Here is an 18,688-nt window from a genome sequence, read left to right on the forward strand (position 1 = left end):
GGCAGCTGATGCTGGGATGCTAATAGTGAGGGCAGCTGATGCTGGGATGCTAATAGTGAGGGCAGCTGATGCTGGGATGCTCATAGTGAGGGCAGTGGATGCTGGGATGCTCATAGTGAGGGCAGCAGATGCTGGGATGCTAATAGTGAGGGCAGCTGATGCTGGGATGCTCATAGTGAGGGCAGTGGATGCTGAGATGCTCATAGTGAGGGCAGCGGATGCTGGGATGCTAATAGTGAGGGCAGCGGATGGTGAAGGTGCCCAATGATGATGGTGCTTGTCCTTGAGAACTCAAGGCCTCACCACCTTTGTGACAGCGTACTACATTTTGTTGATACCTGACTTAGGCCCCTGAATGTTTCCCATGATGCTAGGTCTCTCAAATTCAACACAATCATTAAGATGCTTCTCCAGGAGACTTACAAAATACCTGTAAGCCAATACTCTACAAAGGTGGAACTGAGGGGGACTGGCCAGCCACCTGTAGAAGTTCCAGGCCATGGAAAGGTGTCAGCATTTCTGTTTGTGCTGTACGCTAATGCAGCATGTGTGTGTGTGTGTGTGTGTGTGTATACACACTCATGAGTGTGTACACTTGTGTGTTTGTATGTGAGTGTATGTTGTATGCATCTGAGTATGTGTGTGTATGTATGTGCATGAGTATGCATGTGTGTATGTGAATGTGTATGTGCATGAGTGGGTATGTATGTGTGTACATGATTGTGTGTGTATGTGCATGTGTGTGTGCATAACTGTATGTATGTGCATGAGTGTGTGTTGTGTGTATGTGCATGAATGTGTGTGTAAGTAACATGTATGGTGCATGTGTGCCCACACATCTGTATGCATACATGTGTGTGTGAGTGTATACACACATGTGAGTGTACCTGTGCATTTGGAGGCTAGAGGAGGACATTGGGTGTCTTCTATATGGCTGCTTGCCTTACTGCCTTGAGATGAGGTCTCACTGACCTGAACTAGAGCCTTTGGATTTCAGCTAGACCGGCTGGTCAGTGAGATGTCCTACTCTACCTCAGCTGGTCAATGCAACCATGCCCAGCTTTTTAGAAAGCAGGGGCTAGAGATTTGAACTTAGGCCCTCATATTGTACAGGGTGTGCTATTACCTACTGAGCCATCTGTCCTGCTTCAGATCCTGCTTCTCAATCTTGCTTAACTGCACTCCCTGGCATGCCAGGAGGTAGGTCAATTAGCATGACACCCCTTGATCCAGCACCCACCTTTCAGCAAGGAACGATAACCAATTGCACTAGATCCTTCCCCCAAATTCTAGAGATTCAACTCAGCTGAGTACAAGAAAAAATGACAAGAATCATGTAAAATGGCTGATGGGTGGACCAGCATCCCCAGTGTAGGGGAGCTCTCTCTGACTCACTCTCCTTTGTCAAGTTACCTTAAAGCTTCTACATCTGAGTCTTCACCAAACTGTGACTCCAACTAAGGCCACAGCTTGTTCTTCCATTGATGTCCCTCCCTGTCTCTTGTCTCCTCCCTTTTGGAGCTCTGTCACAGTTTCACAAAATTCTCAGAGTCTGGTCTGCTCTCTGGAAGTCCAAGTTCTAGATGAAACACAGCCTGGTTATTACAGATGTGGAGTCACAATGTTCAAATAGGAATTAAGTACTCTGCCTCTCTCTATGTGCCTCCTTGTGCCTTGTTGCCGCATCCATAATTCAGACAACAGATTGTTTTTTAAGGTACATTTACGAGCATGAAAGGAGACTCAATATATGCATACCAGTTTTAAAACTCCTGGCTTATATTGGATAATATATCTACTGGCAGAAAATGTAACATTCCCTAGATTTTCATTTTTATACAATACTGTAAATTATCAAAGCTTTACATTTTGAAAATAAGCAAAAATTAACATTATCAGAGTTTTCTACATGATTTTAGTTTGTTTGTTTCCAAGAAAAGCCTACTTCTGTGTGTTACTGGGAATTTTACATGATTCTTGTAATTTTTTTCTTGTCCTCAGCTGATTTGAATCTCCAGAATTTGAGGGAAGGACCTAGTGCAATCAGCAATCTTTCCTTGCTGAATTTTTCTATTATTTGTTATAGATTTGACATTAATAATTATTGATTTCATAGAAATTGGATTTTTTTTGGTTGTTGTTGTTGTTTTGGCTATTCTTAGGATCAGACTCATTCATAGCTGCATCAGGAGTCTTTGTTGATTTTTGATATGTAAATGTTAAGCCCTGTCTGTGGTGTGGTTCAATAGGTGCCACCCATGACCCCAGTGTAAAAACACACCTGTAGATGTCTACAGCTCTTTCACCTTTCTCTCTTTCCATTCCCACTCCAAGTACGATTCTGTTCTTTTACATCAAATTCTTTTCTACTGGAAAGCAGGAACATATAGTTGGTCTATTTCCTGTAACAAGACAAGCCTGAGGCTCACTGCTTGTGTTGCTCACTGCATACGATGGCATTGCTGTGTCCATGACCTCATGGCTGCCTATTCCCATTTCTTTTTGGAAGTAAACAGTGTGGACATTCATGCCTTCTGTCTAAGTGCCCAGGATCATCTGGGCTTTGAACTCCTTTGCATTAAACCAGTCCTCCTCTCAATATCACACCTTTATCTGGCACATCACGCCCCCTGACACCCTCACTAGTACCACATGGGCCCACTGAATGCATCTGAAGTATCTGAAGACAGCGCATCCCCTTTCTCTGCCTGTTCTCTGCATCCTGCTTCCTTTCCAGAGACAACTGAGCCCTCAGCTGGGGCATAGTACCCATATGGTAAGGAGCAGCTGCTCTTGATCTGCAGTTTGTATTCCTAAGTTGTTTATACAACGTTTTCTCCTAAGTGGTTCATCTATGTACTTATATAATTCAAACCATACCTTCCTCCCGCTAAGGTATCTGGTATCCTTCACAATCAGTTGGGTCCTGGGAACTAGACTCATGTCTTCATATTTGTGAAGCTAGCACTTTACCAGCTTAGCCATCTCTCTGTCCCTAGGGTTGTCTTCTGGCAGTGTTTTTAATAGCACCATCTGGAAGCTGTAGCCATAGTCAACTTTCATACCATATTTCCTCAAACAAAGCTCATTTATATACTACGTGGATGATTATTAATACGCCGATTATCAGTTCTCTTGGAAAAGGATGTGCTCAACATTCCTTGTGTTAGAATCAACCAAGTTTTATAAACAAGATGGCAGACATGAGGGATCAACAGCCTTGGGTTTAGATTTCTGACTGATGTTGAACAGCCTTCTTTAACTCTGGGCCTTTCAGTATGGGAGACAAAATACAATGCTTCAGCTTCCAAACTGCCTGATGACCAGCAAAAACCAAGCTGCATGGAAGGCACGGGTGTTTCTTAGGTCCCTACAGTATTCTTTATTGGCACAGAATATTAATAAGATGTGTTTTCCTCCCACATGTCTGTTAAAATTTCACTGTGCCAAAAGTACTTGCTGATCATTGAGTGCCTATTGATTACCATTGAGGACCTCAAAGCATTTAAAATTAATTATCAAGTCAGGAATATGATGAGCAAGTGCTATAAACCAAATTGAGCTGAGAACTAACTTTACTAAGTTTTTAATAAGAATTAGAATACATTATGAATGTCAAGGGTTAAATCAAACTATTCCCATCTATTTGTTCAAAAAGTTCTAGTTGTGAGGTAAAAATGAGCATAACAGGCCTTTACCTAAGGCCTCTCCCCCTTTCTTCCTCCTCTGTTCTCTCATGCCCTTGTCTCCTCAGTGTTTTTGCATGTGCAAGACAATGATTCTACCATAGACATGTGGCCCTGGCTTCCTTCCCTTCACTGTGATTGAGACAATGAGCCTTCCTTGGGTCTCCTGGTACCCCTTTTCTTTGTGCTTATTGCTCCCTGCCTTCTGTGTTGAATCCATTCCTGTACCTAGCGCTAATCTTATCTAACATTTAAGCACTGAAAATGAATCCTTTACAGCCCAGTGTCCTGGTGTGTGGCTCATGACCCTCTGGAACAGCAGCCCTGCAGGCACTGAAGTCCCGTGCACATACATACACCCCAACATACCTACAACTTGAAAAATAAAAACAAATCTTTAAAAAGAACCCAGCAGCAGCAGCAGCAGCAGCAGCAGCAGCAGCAGCAGCAGCAGCAGCAGCAGCAAAGTCCTCTCACAGGAATCAGATTTAAACAGATAAGACATGTGATAGGAAACTTCCCTGTGATGCTTTCAGGTCAGAATAAAAACAAAATGTGCCAAGGCAGAGACACGGTGGTCCTAAACAGCAGAGTTGAGCTGGAACAGTTGGTTGCTTTAACTACACGTCAGTGTGGGCTACCACCTGCAGCTCTCAGACGTTCTCATCAGGGAGCACAGGAAGGGTTCGTTCTGAAATGATTAGAAGCACTCACCATGAGGAGGTCTGGTCGAACTTGAAATGGTATGGTGGAGTGTGTAGTGTCCTGATGGCACTCTTCCTTCCACGAAGAGTCACAGGGAATGGTCTGGGGCATTCTTTGTGAGGTCTATCACACCTGATAAGACTTGACTCTTAATTCTTAGGTTCCCATACTGGATAAACAAAAACCAAGTTTCTCTCCTAGTGTGAGTATAAGATTACATAGACATCAGAGAGAACTTGGGATCCCTCTTTCCAGGAAATCTCAGTAACTTAGAATAGGTACTTTATCATTGAGATTTACCTAAGTGTGTGTATGTGTGTGTGTGTGTGTGTGTGTGTGTGTGTGTGTGTAGAATATAATATTACCAGCTTCTCTGTACTTGTTCAATCTAGAAGTGAGGGAACTGATTTACTCACAGATGGGTGATGGGCTATGGTTAGACCATACATCCTGCCCTGACCTGAACCCTGTATATGTTCCTCGATAAGCTGGCAAATCTCCTTCTACAGTTTTTCTTTCTCCCTCTGTACCTCCCTCCCTCATACATACACACAAATCATGGGGCAGGTTATTTAGCTGATAAAAGGGTGAGAAGCCAGATCTGACCTGATGGGAGGGTGACTTTGCATCTTCTGGCAGTATTATCAGTGTTGAAGGGTAGCTAGCAGCTCTAAGGCTAGTGCCTTGGTCTAGGGAAGGAAATGTCTAAGCTCTTCCCTCCCTTAAAGAGGAGTCCCTAGGAGGCCTTTGGGCAACCCTTTGGAGTTAGGCTTCAAAACAGTCCTCCCACAAAGAATGATCCCTAACTGCTGATTCTAGTCTCTATACATCTCTCTCTGAAGCCTTTGCTCTTGATCCCAAGCTGCTCACCTATTATGTCTCAGAAACTCTCACCTTCTTTCTGAGGCATTATTGTAATTTAAGGGACCCCTGTATAGCCAGCACTTGGCTATGCCAAAGGGGAAAGATGACCATGGGCTCATCCTCTTGTCTAACAGCCTGCTCTAAATGAATGGAGCCAGGTGGGAGCCTTTCCTAGAGATCCAAGGCCACCTCAGAACCAGTGAAACTGATCACCAGTGGGGACAATTTCACCCGGTTCATTTAGGGACTTTGAGGTTGTTCCAGCACAAAGAGGGGTAAGTGGGACTATGATGGTGTGTGTGTGTGTGTGTGTGTGTGTGTGTATGTATGTGTGTTTGTGTGTGTGTGACAGAGAGAGACAGAGAGACAGAGAGAGAGAGGAGATTGATGTCGAAGAATACACCTCTGTCCCCCTTTTTCCTCACCTCCATATCCTGTCTGTTGTTTCAGATTCTTGAATACAAACAACCCCCCAGAGTCTTCAGCTATTTCTATTTCATTTGCCTTCTCATAGACTTTTGAGAATTCATTCAGATTTGTCTTCTTAGAGAAGCCTTCCTGGTCACACTGTCACATCCTGAGTGGGAGAGAGTGGGTGCTGTGCCAGTGCTTGCCCTTGGTCTAGCATCCCCAAATGGATACCTACATCTCATCTAAGAGTGGAATAATCACTTGGGACCCAAAGACTTTAGTCTCAGAGTCCATCTTGGGTTTTTACCTGCAGAATTCCTCCTTTTCTTTCCCTTCTCTCCCTCTTTTCTTCTTCCTCTTTATCTTCTTTAAGATAGGCTATATGTGAAGATCAAGATGGCCTCAAACTGTGCTCTTCTTGTCTCAATCACACAAGTGCTAGGATTACAAGTCTATGGTTCCATACCCTCCTTTGGTGGAGTGAGTTATTTTAGCTGTGACTATGGGGTTTGTCTAATCAGGTCTCCTAGGAAAGCCAAGGGTCAGACAACCCCCTACAACTGAGAAAGGACACTTTCATAAACAGAGAGCTGGCAGGCAGAAAACTGAGATTTCCTAACTGGTTTCCATGCCTAAATAATTTTGTCACTGTTCTTTCTTTCTTTAGCTTCTGTTTGATTTACATTTGTAAGTAATTGCAAATCTAGATTACAAAGCCAATGAAATGCAATAGCATTACTAAATAAAAGTGTATACTAGTAGAATACTCACATGTATTATAATGATTGCACATATGGCCTCTGCTGTTTATGTTAAGGACATGGGGAATAGGGCTAATCAGTTTAACTATTAGGTATAAATGAGCATCATAGAACATAGCTTGGTAAAAGATCAAGCTTGAGTTCATTATATAGCAGACATATATATGACAGAATGAATTGGAAATGGACCATATGGTCCAGCCCATTGTGTATCCTGTTAAGTGAGATTAAAATAGTGACTGTTAAGAAATGAACAATTGATAAAGCTTTCTCTAACAGGCTTTATTATGGCACTCTGGAAAACAGAAAACTTTGAGTCAATCAGATAAAATTTGCTTGGATTATGAAATAGAAGTCAGTCTGAGTACAGTCCTCATATGGAACAATAAACTCGGTGATGGTTGAGACGATTCTAGTAGTAACATAAGAAGTGCTAACCTGGCAGGTACCGGCAGAGTTTCAAATCTGTTCTATTTTAAAGAGAACTGTAGAAGGAACCTTTCTGGAAGTACTTGTTCTTCCAAAACACAGCAAGAAGGTAATCAGCAGCTTGAAGAGTCCCTGAGTACTCATTGACTTAATAGACAATTATGGCATATTGTGCTTTAAAAAGTTAGCTATTTTAGAAGTCCCTAATTACAGATTTACATGATAGACTTATCAAGAAAAAAAATAATACATCTCAAAATGTGCTTACAGTCTTAATGGTATTATCTGTTTTAAATTCTCCTTGGCAAAGGGCTTATCTGGTGTCTGCCTTCTGCATGTGTGGCAGCAGGGATCACTTTGTTATCCATGTGGTCCTGGACTGCTGGTCCTGCATCAGAATGGTTTGGCAGAGGACTCCCACCCCACAGCTACATGACTCTGCTAGCTCACAGTCTCTGTTAGCAGTAGAGAAGCACTGGAGAGTTAGTCTTGGTTATCAAATATACAGATCAGCTCTGTGAGTGTTGCACAGAAGAGTTGCAAACTTCTGAAAGGCATGAGGTGGGGGGGGGGGAACAGTAAGACCCAGCACATTCACACCAGGTCCCGGCTGGGGTTCACCTCTGGCCATGGGCTTACAGAAGTCAAGTATGCGAGCACACACGTGAAGTCTTAGGCAACAGATGTTTCAGGATTCCTCTGCGAGAACTTGAATCTTGCTCGAGAGACTCTAATACCACCCAGGGTAAAGGAGAGAGGCTTGATCACAGATTGTTTACCTATCTGCAAACCACTAGAGGGCCCAACAATGAAAGCCTTCTAGATGGAGCCATTGAGTGATGGCTGATGCTGCAATCCAAGGAAGCAGGCTACCATTGGATAGATAAACTTTATATCTCTACTGTATTGACTGCTGCGCTAGACTTGCAGATTCCCATTAGACATATTTTTTTTGCCTCACGAAGCTATGGGTCAGTACAATGAGTCCCTTCTAGCTCATGAGTGCACACCTACATGGTTGCCTAGGCTGGCTCTTCCATGGCTGTCTGATACGCAGAGATTGTTGAATGGTACTTTGGCTGATCCCTATATGAGTATTTAGTATCAAGGCAAGACAACATGTCTGCTCCATGACTGGAGTGTCCTTCTTCACAATTGGGAAGAAGGAAAGAGGGGGAGGCCAACTCCAGAGCTGCTTTCAAGGCAAGCTTAGTGATGTCTGATCTCCTGCAAAAGCTTTTGTTCATTTGTATCCCGTGGAATTAAAAAAGCTAAGTAGTCCCTGACAGTTTATTTTACAAATAGATGCATCCTTAAATGACTCATAGCCATAAACATAGAATCAAATATTTTTAGTGAACACGGACATTATGTTCTTCACATTGAAGAGAGCTGAATAGTGGTGGTGGGGTTTCTTCAACTCAGCATTTTAGGTAAACAAGAACGAAGACATTGAAATGACACAAACCTAGGATAAAGTGAACCCCGAGGAGAGACAAACTTAGGACACTGGAAATTGTGCTACACATTTAGAAACTCTGAGCTTTTGGCTTACTATTTTCAAGAGTACTTTGATACTCCACAGAAGTGAGAAAGTAAAATGCAGAACCTCTTTTGGTTAGCAAAGCTTGTCATCTCCACGTAAGGCTGCTGTCACTAGCAGAAGAGAGACTTAGCACGTAGGTCTTTGGGTAGTGGCTTTTGTGCAGATGCCTATCCAGCAGTAGCCACTGGATGATTTACCCTATGAGACACTCACTGGATTGACGTGTTTACAAAATCAGAAGAACTCAGAACAGCCGTAGCCACTCCACCGTTTCTGACCTGACACACTAGACTTGACCCTCAGCAGCTCAGGCTTCTCTCTCTCTCTCTCTCTCTCTCTCTCTCTCTCTCTCACACACACACACACACACACACGCACACACTCAAAATCTGGTGGCTTTCCGAAGAGTCCTGCTATGTTTGCTTGAACTTGAACCTTCTCACAGGTTTTCTATATGCAATGTTATTTCTGTAAACCTTGAGCTGAAGGTCATTAAAGCAGTGGAGGGGGTGAAGTGCAGCTGCTCATTCTACACTCTAGACCTTCTCCTACAAGGCCAAGACCCCTAGACACTCTCACTTTCCTTAGTGCTGCTTTCCTTTACTGCTTTTCTGAACATTAAAAGCATTTACTGTCCTAACAAATTGTAAAGCAGGATAAAAGAGATGTGGCTCTGTGAGTTTTTATTCTTTAATGTGCAGTTTATGTGTCTAAGATTGGCAGAGATACACTCCATCATTGGCTCTGAAGCCTCCGCTCTCATTTTCATTGCAGTGCACTTGCTTTGTGATGGAAGTCATTAGAATAGGAGAAGAATCCTTTATGTAACCTCCCACCAAATGGTATCACAATACTGACAGCTAGAAAAAAAAATCCAATAAGCTAGCTGAGCTCCGACTCCACAGCTTATCCCAGAGTTAGTTAGTTAGTTTGTTTGTTTGTTTGTTTGTTTCTTTCTTCTTTCTTTCTTTCTTTTTTTTTTTTTTTTTTCGAAACAGGGTTTCTCTCTATAGCCCTGGCTGTCCTGGAGCTCACTCTGTAGACCAGGCTGGCCTCGAACTCAGAAATCCACCTGCCTCTGCCCCCCAAGTGCTGGGATTAAAGGCGTGTGCTACCACTGCCCGGCCCAGAGTTAGTTTCTAAATTCAGCAAGTACTGCAAAAGCAAGTTGAGTCCCAACCTGTGGGAAGCATATCTCTGCAGTCCAGCAGAGCAGGCTGCTCCCCACCATCAACCTAGATGGTGGCCATCACGGACAGCAAGGCAAGGCCATTCAGAGAAGCCATGAGCCCTTGAGGGACAAGAAGATGGCATGTTAACACTAAAGGACATTTAAAGCCATTTTAACACACCAGAGAGCCCTACACTCAGAAGACTGCTCATCTTAAGAAACACGAGGAAGCCTATGAGGAAGGTGAAAGTCTCTGACTTCATGTCCTGGTAGAATCCGCTCGACTTGGGCCTACTTAATAGCTAGCTTCCTGTCTCTGGTGGGTACTTCCACATGCTATGTATTTACATACACACATAGAGAAAGACATTCATGAATATACACACCGACACCTGAAAGGGATACAGTGGTTCCAAACTCACAAAGCCAGACTCATCCTGTTGCTGAAGCCAGATAGAGTTACTGAAAGGAAAGATATATGGGGGCAAATAATTCCTGAGAAACAAAAATGCAAAATTTCTCTACAAAGAACTGAAATTGTTGTAGGTTATGAAACGAATAAAGGGCAAGCACCAAGTAGTTATGTCACTAGATGCAACGTACTTTGAGGACAAAATAATCTAAAACAAACAAACAAACAAACAACAAACCTAGATATAGAAGCAGAGGTCCTCAACATAAAACCAGTATGACAAGCTCACGGCTAAGATCATACTAAGATTGGAACAGGAAAAGACTGCCTACATTTAACAGTTTTATTCAACATGTTGTTCAGAAGACAAGAAATTAAAGACATCCAGATTGGAAGGGATAAAGCTAGTGTATCTTTGTTGGTTGCATTATTGTATGTGTGTGTGTGTGTGTAACATATATGTAAAATATATGTTAGAGGGGGGGATTTCATCAGAAACTGTTCCAACTATATCACATGAAGAGACCCTTACATTCTATGTATAAATTAACCTAAAATACATTTACAGCTTAAGTGGTAAGCCCTGAAGCTGCAAACCTTCTAGAAGAGAGCAGAGAAGCAGCAGTCCCCTGCCTTTGGTTTGCTTATCTGTGGCTTTGCTCTGAGACAAGCTATACCTGTGTGGCTGTCCGAGCCTGTAACTCCCTAAGACCCAGCTGGCCTCAACCTTAGTCAGGTTCTCCTCCTTAAATCTCCCTAGAGTTAGCATCTCAGGCTTGCCACTGCCAGGCTCTGGCATTGGTCTTAACAGTAAGCTTCTGAATTTCACAGCACAGCCAACAAGAATAAAAACAAACCATTGACAATGTAGTAGGAAAGTTTCTGCAGACTGAGGGAAAGCACAGAGAGGCAACCCACAGAAGTGGAAGAAGTATTTGCAAAGCACACAGTGGATGAGCATTGAAGACCCCACCCTCCTATAAAGAGCTGCAAGTAAATAACAGATAAACCAGTACACAGGGCATCTCCCAATTCTGCCCCAGTGTGCATCTGCAGAAGAGCCTTTCTTCTGGCTGATTAAGGGGCTAGAAGCATCTCCATGAAGGCCTGTACTGCTCGACATCACAAGCCTAATTGTGTGTGTTTAAATAGTTAGAGATAATATTTATTGGGGGATAAATTCTTTACTTTGAAATATTGTGGTATATTTGAACGGAGAAACATCTCAAATTTAATTTGTGTGGTTTCCCTTTTAAATCTCATCATACTTACATGTATGTATGTATGTATGTGTGTGTGTTTGCATGTTTGTGTGAATACAGATGGATAGATAGATAGATAGATAGATAAAGTATGTAGGTAGTTCTGTCTCTCATATACACAGTCCAGTCTAAGATGTTTATCCAGATACTGAGTTAGAACATCTTATTTTCCTCCAAAGTTCTGTTTATATGTCACAACATATTTACCAGGGAGCACTGTGTAATTCAGGACTTTTATAGAGCTTGGTTATGAGAAAGACATTTTACAATTTTGCTAAGAAAACATTTGCCCATTCTTCATTAGAAAAGTGACTTCTTACTCCTTTTAAATAATAAATAACACCCAAGATAGTATTCCCCCTTTGCTTAGCTGCTAGGAATCTCCATCAGGCCTGTGGTAGGGACATATGGGAAATCGTTTTTACGTGTCTTCCTTACCTTTGCTATGTGAGAGGTTACTGTTGCATGTTCTGATCCTCTGGTCTCTGGTGCTACGAAGATTCTTAAGCCACCTTTCCAAGGACTTTTTTTTTCTAGATTGGCAAGGAAATATAGAATTTACATTATAGGGAATTTTTAAAAATTCCCTTCTGTAGTTCCACCTAACAATTATTTCCCATTCTATACACATATTAAAACATTACATCTAGAAACCTTAAGATAAGCAACCATAATCTTCGTTACTTGAGTTCTTTGTGCTTGAGAAATGATTTATTCTAATGCAGTAGGCATTGGTCACCTCTGATTTCGTCAATCAGGAGAGGACCATGGAAATGAAAGACTTGTAATTACACTTTAAAGATGGTATTTATTAGTTGCATTCTTTCTCAAAAAATGATAATTATTTCACTAAAATCTTGCTAACTACAAATAAATATGTTAAATAGAAAAGGAGGATCTAGCTTAAAAGTTTCAAATTTCAAATAAAGCCCATAAATTTTTATTTACTTGAAAAAAAATGGATGCGCATTCATAAATGGCCTATTTTATCTACTTTAGTTCTAGTTGTGAGGTATCTTTCTGCTCCCCCTCCCATGGTCCACTGATGACCTCACTGCCTTTGCTGAGAGCACAGAATGTGCCACGGGCACTTTTATTATACCAAGGGATGTGGCAGCCCCCTGTGCACATTCTGGCTTTGCCCCCATTTGTCCCTGTTACATTTGCGGCTTTTCTGATATTACCTCTTTACCCTCTACTAAGGAATTAGCATCATCACTAAGACAAAAGAATAATAAAATATTGTTTCTATTATTTTAAAAAAGATCAATGAAAATATTTTAACCCTAAGTCCACTCTTTAGTAATCATTTTTATCCCACTTTCTAAATAAGAAATCCTGAAACTAAATCCTCAATTTTAACTTCTCCTCTGCGCCTACCAGTCTCCTCATCTTTCATGAAAATAGACTTTGCCAAACCCAGGAGCAGGTGGGATGTCCAGTGGTTCTCCCTTGGCATCTTGGTCTCTGTGATTCTCTGGTGTTCTCTCCTGGGTTTCCTTCCCTGGCGACTCTCATAGCCTTCCTTCTGGCCCTTTCTGTGTCTACCCCTAAGCATTTCCAGTTTGTGGTCCTGAGACTTTCATTTATTGGCAAGAATCCCATCCCGTCTCTTGGATGGTCAGCATCCACTCTGCCGGTCAGGCCTTGCCTCTTGGGATGTTGCTGCTCGGGAGGGTACCAACAGCCTGCTCAAGCTCAGCCCTGAACAGGAATTCTGCAAGTGGAGGTCAGCAGGGGCATCTCATGCACTCATTCTCCATTTTGTACTTCTGGTTTGTACTTCCAGTCCATTCCCCAATAGAAGGAAGTCTCTTCTGCCTTGATCACATCACCACTCGCCACTCTCCCCTTGTCTCAGTGGCTCAGGTACTTTGTTCATTGTTCATGAACTTGTGGCTCATCTTGCTAACTACAGCACCTTGGCTGCCCTGTCTTAAGACACATCCCCATACTCCCCCCCCCCCCCCCGCACATCATCTTCTCGTCCAGGGCCATACCCAGCCTCTTACTGATTGCTCATTCTGTTTATGTCAGCAGCAGCTAAGCTCCAAGAAGACCAGGTTTTTCCGTTTGGTTGGGGAAGTATCCTGAGATTGTACAATACTGGAAAACAAATGGTATTTGCATACCCCTTCTTTAAGCGAACAAATAAAGCCTCAATGGTCATTTTTAAAACAAGAAGGAATCTTCTTGTTTCTTCATGTTTCTGTTATCAATGACATTTAAATCTGTCTCCCTTTCCGAGCAGCAGCGTTTGTGTGTTATGGTGGAGAGCTAATGCTGTGTTATTTAAAAGCTGCTAAAGGAAGTAGGTTAAGTGTATGTGTTTTCAGCAAGGAGTCAGCAGTGGTGGTTTGAGGACAAGGACGTGGCAGTCTGGTCCTGGGTCTCTGATGTGGGCTTTGGGCTCTCTGGACTGATGCAAATTTAGATGGACAGGTATTCTTCATTTGTTTTCATTTGTTTTCACCTGTGTTAAGACTGTTCTGTGATTTCTGTGCACCTGAATAAGCGATACTTCTAAGAAAAGCCAGTTTGGGGCTGTGGGGAGGATGGTCCCAGTCTCTGACCTATTCTGGTTGCAAAAATCCATCCTTTTCACAGTGGATTATATTCCTTGGTCACCAGGAAGGACATTTGGAAACAAGAAAAGACAGGTTCCTGCTTTCCAGCCATCAGTACAGTCTCTTACTACTTTGACGGCTCCCATCAAGTCCTGTCTACATATATCAGATCTCATGCCGTACACAACTATTTTTGTAAAAAGGGAAATTGCTTGGTTTTAACAAAGGAAAATCAACAGAATGGCTATTTTAGCTTAATATTCTTCAGCTGCTGGAACTGCAGAATCCATTCACAGTCTTTACTCCAAGGGGGCTCTTTGCACTCCAAGCTTCTTCTCTGGGGTCGGGTCTGAGGGCTGTCAATGTTGTGTCTCTGTCCTTGTCCCAGAGCTTTGATTTCAGTCCTTCTGTCTGTCACCACAGGGAGCTCACATCTTCCTTTTGAGGAATTCAGAGACAGGTGGGACAGGACAGTAAGGCCCTTTCAACAGGTCTTCTTGTGGTGTCACCTTTAGATGGGCACATGGAGACCTTAAATAAAGGTTAGCCAAAAAGGAGAACATGAATTTGGGGTGAGCAGCCTATCTGTCAGTGACTACAGAGTCCCTGAGACTTGGACATCCCATTTCTCTCATGTTAGAACAAACAGGTATGGGTAATTTCTAGTTTATGCAAACACTTTTTGTTGTTCTTTGTCCTTAAAAAATAAAAAAAGGACCCTAGCCCTTCTGTTTACCTGTGTCCAAGGAAACTTAGACTTGACACAGTAAGCGGCTCATACTACTTAGAGCGTCAGAGACAGACTTCAGAACTTGAACTGAATCCAGACTAAAGCAGCAATTATTCTCATGGCTGTGTTAAGTCCTCCTGACCAGCGATGGATGCAACATTAGCTGGTATTGTCAGTATTTATTCAGAAAGCGCCCCTACAGAGTAACCACCCTGGGTCAGTCTTTGGGTGAATGGCTGCCAGAGACACAGTGGTAACAAGTTAGATGTGACGATTCTCGCTCTAGACAAGAGAGACAGGAGGCAGCAAAGGATGAGAGAAGATGATTTCAGGCAATGGTAACAAGGTCTGGGACCAGTTCCCTAGAGAAATAATTCAGAGCAGGGAAATAGACTTTGCCAAACCCAGACTTACATTTCTAAATATCCAATTACAAGAAAGATGCTCTTGGCAAAAAATGTTATTTTATGGAGGAAAAAAAAAAAGCTACAGTTACTTGATCATAGATCTGTTTTATTTTAGGGTCAGTGATGAAAATCGTTCCAGAATTTACAGGTTGCTTTCCCCCAGCAAGAGAGTTGACCATCAACCATTCAGCATTCAAAACTCAATGAGGGAACTGTCTGGAGTCAATGCATTGTTATTTCCTGCTCTTCTTTATTCTCTGTGTTGCCTTTTGCTGCTGTCTTAATGTGATAAGCTTCCTCCAATCATCCAGTCTGTGCCTCTCCCCTCAACACTAACAAGGAGAGAAATATGGCGACCGTCAGGAGTCAGAGACACAATGCCTCGATTAATATTAAAATTATCACTTCAAGCATTAACTTAATCCGGCGTGTTAAACTATTTCAGAAAATACTGTGAATTAGCATTTCCTGCATGCGGTGTGGTACCTACCAAGAGACGTCTAGGGCGAAGGGACTGGTTTCTGCTTGCTTGGTTTTGATCTCTGAGACAGCGGGGTGATCTTACCCAGTGCATACAACATGTACACATCAAGAGACAAAGATAGGAAGAAGTCTTGTTTGTACTCTCGTTTCTTCTCTCATGCATCCCTTTGCTTCCTGTCATAAGTTAAAAGATCCCTTCCTGCTAAATGTGGTAGAAGCATGCATATTTCTTAACTAAGGACTTTAAATTTTTAAATATCAGACCCTCTGGCTTGTTTAAGAGTTAGTTTTTATTTGTTTGTTTTTTAAGAGCTGTTTCCTGGAGACGGTTTACTGTGGTTTGAACCCTGGGGCCTTTAGGCAAGCTCTTGCTTCGTAACTCTGAGCGATGCTTAGCCCTGGATGAAGCAAGTCTTGGTTTTCTATATTTGTCCTCCAAGTTGTTTCAAGCTCAGGAAGTATGTAAGTCGATTTTCTGTTGTCCAGTAAATGTATGAAATTTTGAAGTATGTTTCTAATTTCTCTAGGCATTAGGATTCTAATATCACCCAACCTTGCTTAGTATTTCATGCAACACAATCGCTCATAACCCAGAGTAAGTTTTTTTTAATTTTTATTTTTTAAATTGGATATTTTGTTTATTTGCATTTCAAATGGTATCTCCTGTCTCGATTTCCCCTCTGCAAACCCTCTATCCCATCCCCCCGCCTTACCCTGCTTCTATGAGGGTGCTCCCCCACCTACCTACCCACTCTGCATCACTGCCCTTGCATTCCCTTACACTGGGGCATCAAGCCTTCACAGGACCAAAAGGCCTCCCTTCCCATTGATGCCAGATAAGGCCCCTTCAGCTCCTTCAGTCCTTTCCCTAATTCCTGCTTTAGGGTCCCTGTACTCAGTCAGATGGTTAGCTGTGAGCATCTGCATCTGTATTGGTCAGGATCTGGCAGAGCCTCTCAGGAAACAGCTGTATCAGGCTCCTGTCAGCAAGCACTTCTTGGCATTAGCAATAGTGTCTGGGTTTGATGTCTGCATGTGGGATGGATCCACAGGTGGGGCAGTATCTGGATGGCCTTTCCTTCAGTCTCTACTTCACTCTTTGCCCCTGTATTTCCTTTAGAAAAAGAGCAATTCTGGGTTAAAATTTTGGAGATGGGTGGGTGACCCCATCCCTCAACCAGGGGGCCACGCCTAACCTCTGGATATGGTCTTGACAGATTATCCCTCCTCTTTGTCAGGGTATTTCAGCTAATGCCATCCCTGTGGGGTCCTGGGAGTCTCTTGTTTTCCTGGCATCTGGGACTTTCTGGTCGCTCCCCCCCAGTTACCCATCCCCCATTGCTACAACTCTACGCTATTATATTACATCCAAATTCCTTTACAATCACTTATAAAGGGCCAGTTGTGTGTCGGACTAGGTATTGGTTACACAGAGGCAAAACAGATTTGAGCTCACATCCTCTAACAAAACAAATGGATATCAGATGAGTAATTATTTATTTTTTAAAAATTAATTAATTAATTTTTTTACACTCCATATTTTATTCCCCGCCCTGTGCACCCTCCAACTATTCCACATCCCATACCTCCTCCCTACCCCCGCTGTCTCCAAGTGGCTGTCCCCACCCCCTCACGCCCTCTGACCTCTAAAGTCCCTGGGGCCTCCAGTTTCTTGAGTGTTAGGTGCATCATCTCTGAATTTAATTTGTAATTGAAGTAGGTTTCCTGTGTGGAGGCTATTTGTGACTGTCTTAGTTAAGGTTTTACTGCTGTGAACAGACACTAAGACCGAGGCAAGTCTTACAAAGACAACATTTAATTGGGGCAGGCTTACAGATTCAAAGGTCCAGTCTATTATCATCAAGGCAGGAGGAACATGGCAGGCATGGTGCAGGAGAAGCTGAGAGTTCTACATCTTCGTCTTAGGGCTGCTAGCACAATACTGACTTCTAGGCAGCTAGGATGAGGGTCTTAAAGCCTACACCCACAGTGGCACACCTAGTCCAACAAGGCCACACCTCTTAATAGTTCCACTCCCTGGCCCATACAAACCATGACAATGACCAAGAAGGATAGATTAGTGTGGGCTAGCAGTGAGGTTTAAAGGAGCAGAGGCCATCCTTCAAGGCATAGGTCTACAGAGGGGAAAGAGCGAACACCACTGGGGTGGGAGGAACATGGACTCTATTCTTTTTCTGCTTCCTTTGTGTAATGCACAAAACTGGGTTGTATTTAAATTCTGGTGAGTTACTCGATGTGCTAGCCTAAAGATCCTGAAGACCCAGACACCGAGTCCATGCAAAAATAGTGCAGAGATCGAAGAGAAGAGAATGCTCCCTGCATTGCAGTGGAAAGGGGAAAGGGAACCAGCCAGGAGAAGGCACAGGCAGGAGGGGACAGTTCCAGTCCACTGATTCCTGTTTTCCCAGCTGGCAACATCCAGGATCAGCTGCCTAGAGCAGAGCCAGGAGGTGAGTGGAGGATTTTGCACAGTCAGCACTATGCATGGTTATTGTCTAGCTCACCTCCCAGAATGTAGTTATGGAAAACAGTTGGGAGCAGCCTGAGTTGATCTAAGGTCCCCCTTCCCATAGCTAGAGTGACAAAAAGTCAAAGGAGCTTGAGCACAGGTATTTACAATAGGGTGTCAAAGCGTGGCAAATAGACCCTTAAGTTAGATGTGGGAGTGGGCTTCTGGTGAGAGGGAACGGAGGCAGGGGAATAGATAGCCTGGAAAGCCCAATGATGGGGTTGAGGACAGCTGGGGCTCCTGATTAAGCCTGAGGGACAGAGAGGAGCTACTACCATCAGCTGGACTGCCGTTTCAGTAAGGGTGGGGCGAAGACGTCCCAGTATGGTCCACTGCGTATGGCTCCTGGAGAAGGAGGTCAGTGGTTCCAGTGGTGGGGTCGTGCATGTGGACAGGAAGCAGGTGGCCTCTGAGCTTCCTACACCAGCTGTTGGCAACAGAGTGAAGCGACGGTCGGTGATTTGGAAGTCACAGTCTCCCCTAGTGACATGGTAACGCACTCCAATTGGTGAGCGTGAGATTGGTGACTGTGTCCAGGAAGATAGGAATCAGGAGGTCTGGGAGAGGAAGAGGGGAGCAGGGAAGGAGAAGGCTCATATCTGCCAAGTGGGTGCACAGAGAAGAAGGCCTCCTGCTAGCTGCATATGTAGCTGAAGATGGCCTAATCGGCCATCACTGGGAAGAGAGGCCCCTTGGTCTTGCAAACTTTATATGACCCAGCACA

At 43.3% G+C, this 18,688-nt stretch overlaps 1 protein-coding gene across 1 annotated transcript in view; it reads left to right on the plus strand.

The window, feature by feature from the left end:
* L3mbtl4 (L3MBTL histone methyl-lysine binding protein 4) overlaps positions 1-18,688 on the plus strand; it is a 424,085-nt gene that overhangs the window by 218,476 nt on the left and 186,921 nt on the right. The window lies entirely within an intron of this gene.

This window comes from Mus pahari, chromosome 18 (genome assembly GCF_900095145.1).
Source record: "Mus pahari chromosome 18, PAHARI_EIJ_v1.1, whole genome shotgun sequence".
NCBI lineage: Eukaryota > Metazoa > Chordata > Mammalia > Rodentia > Muridae > Mus > Mus pahari.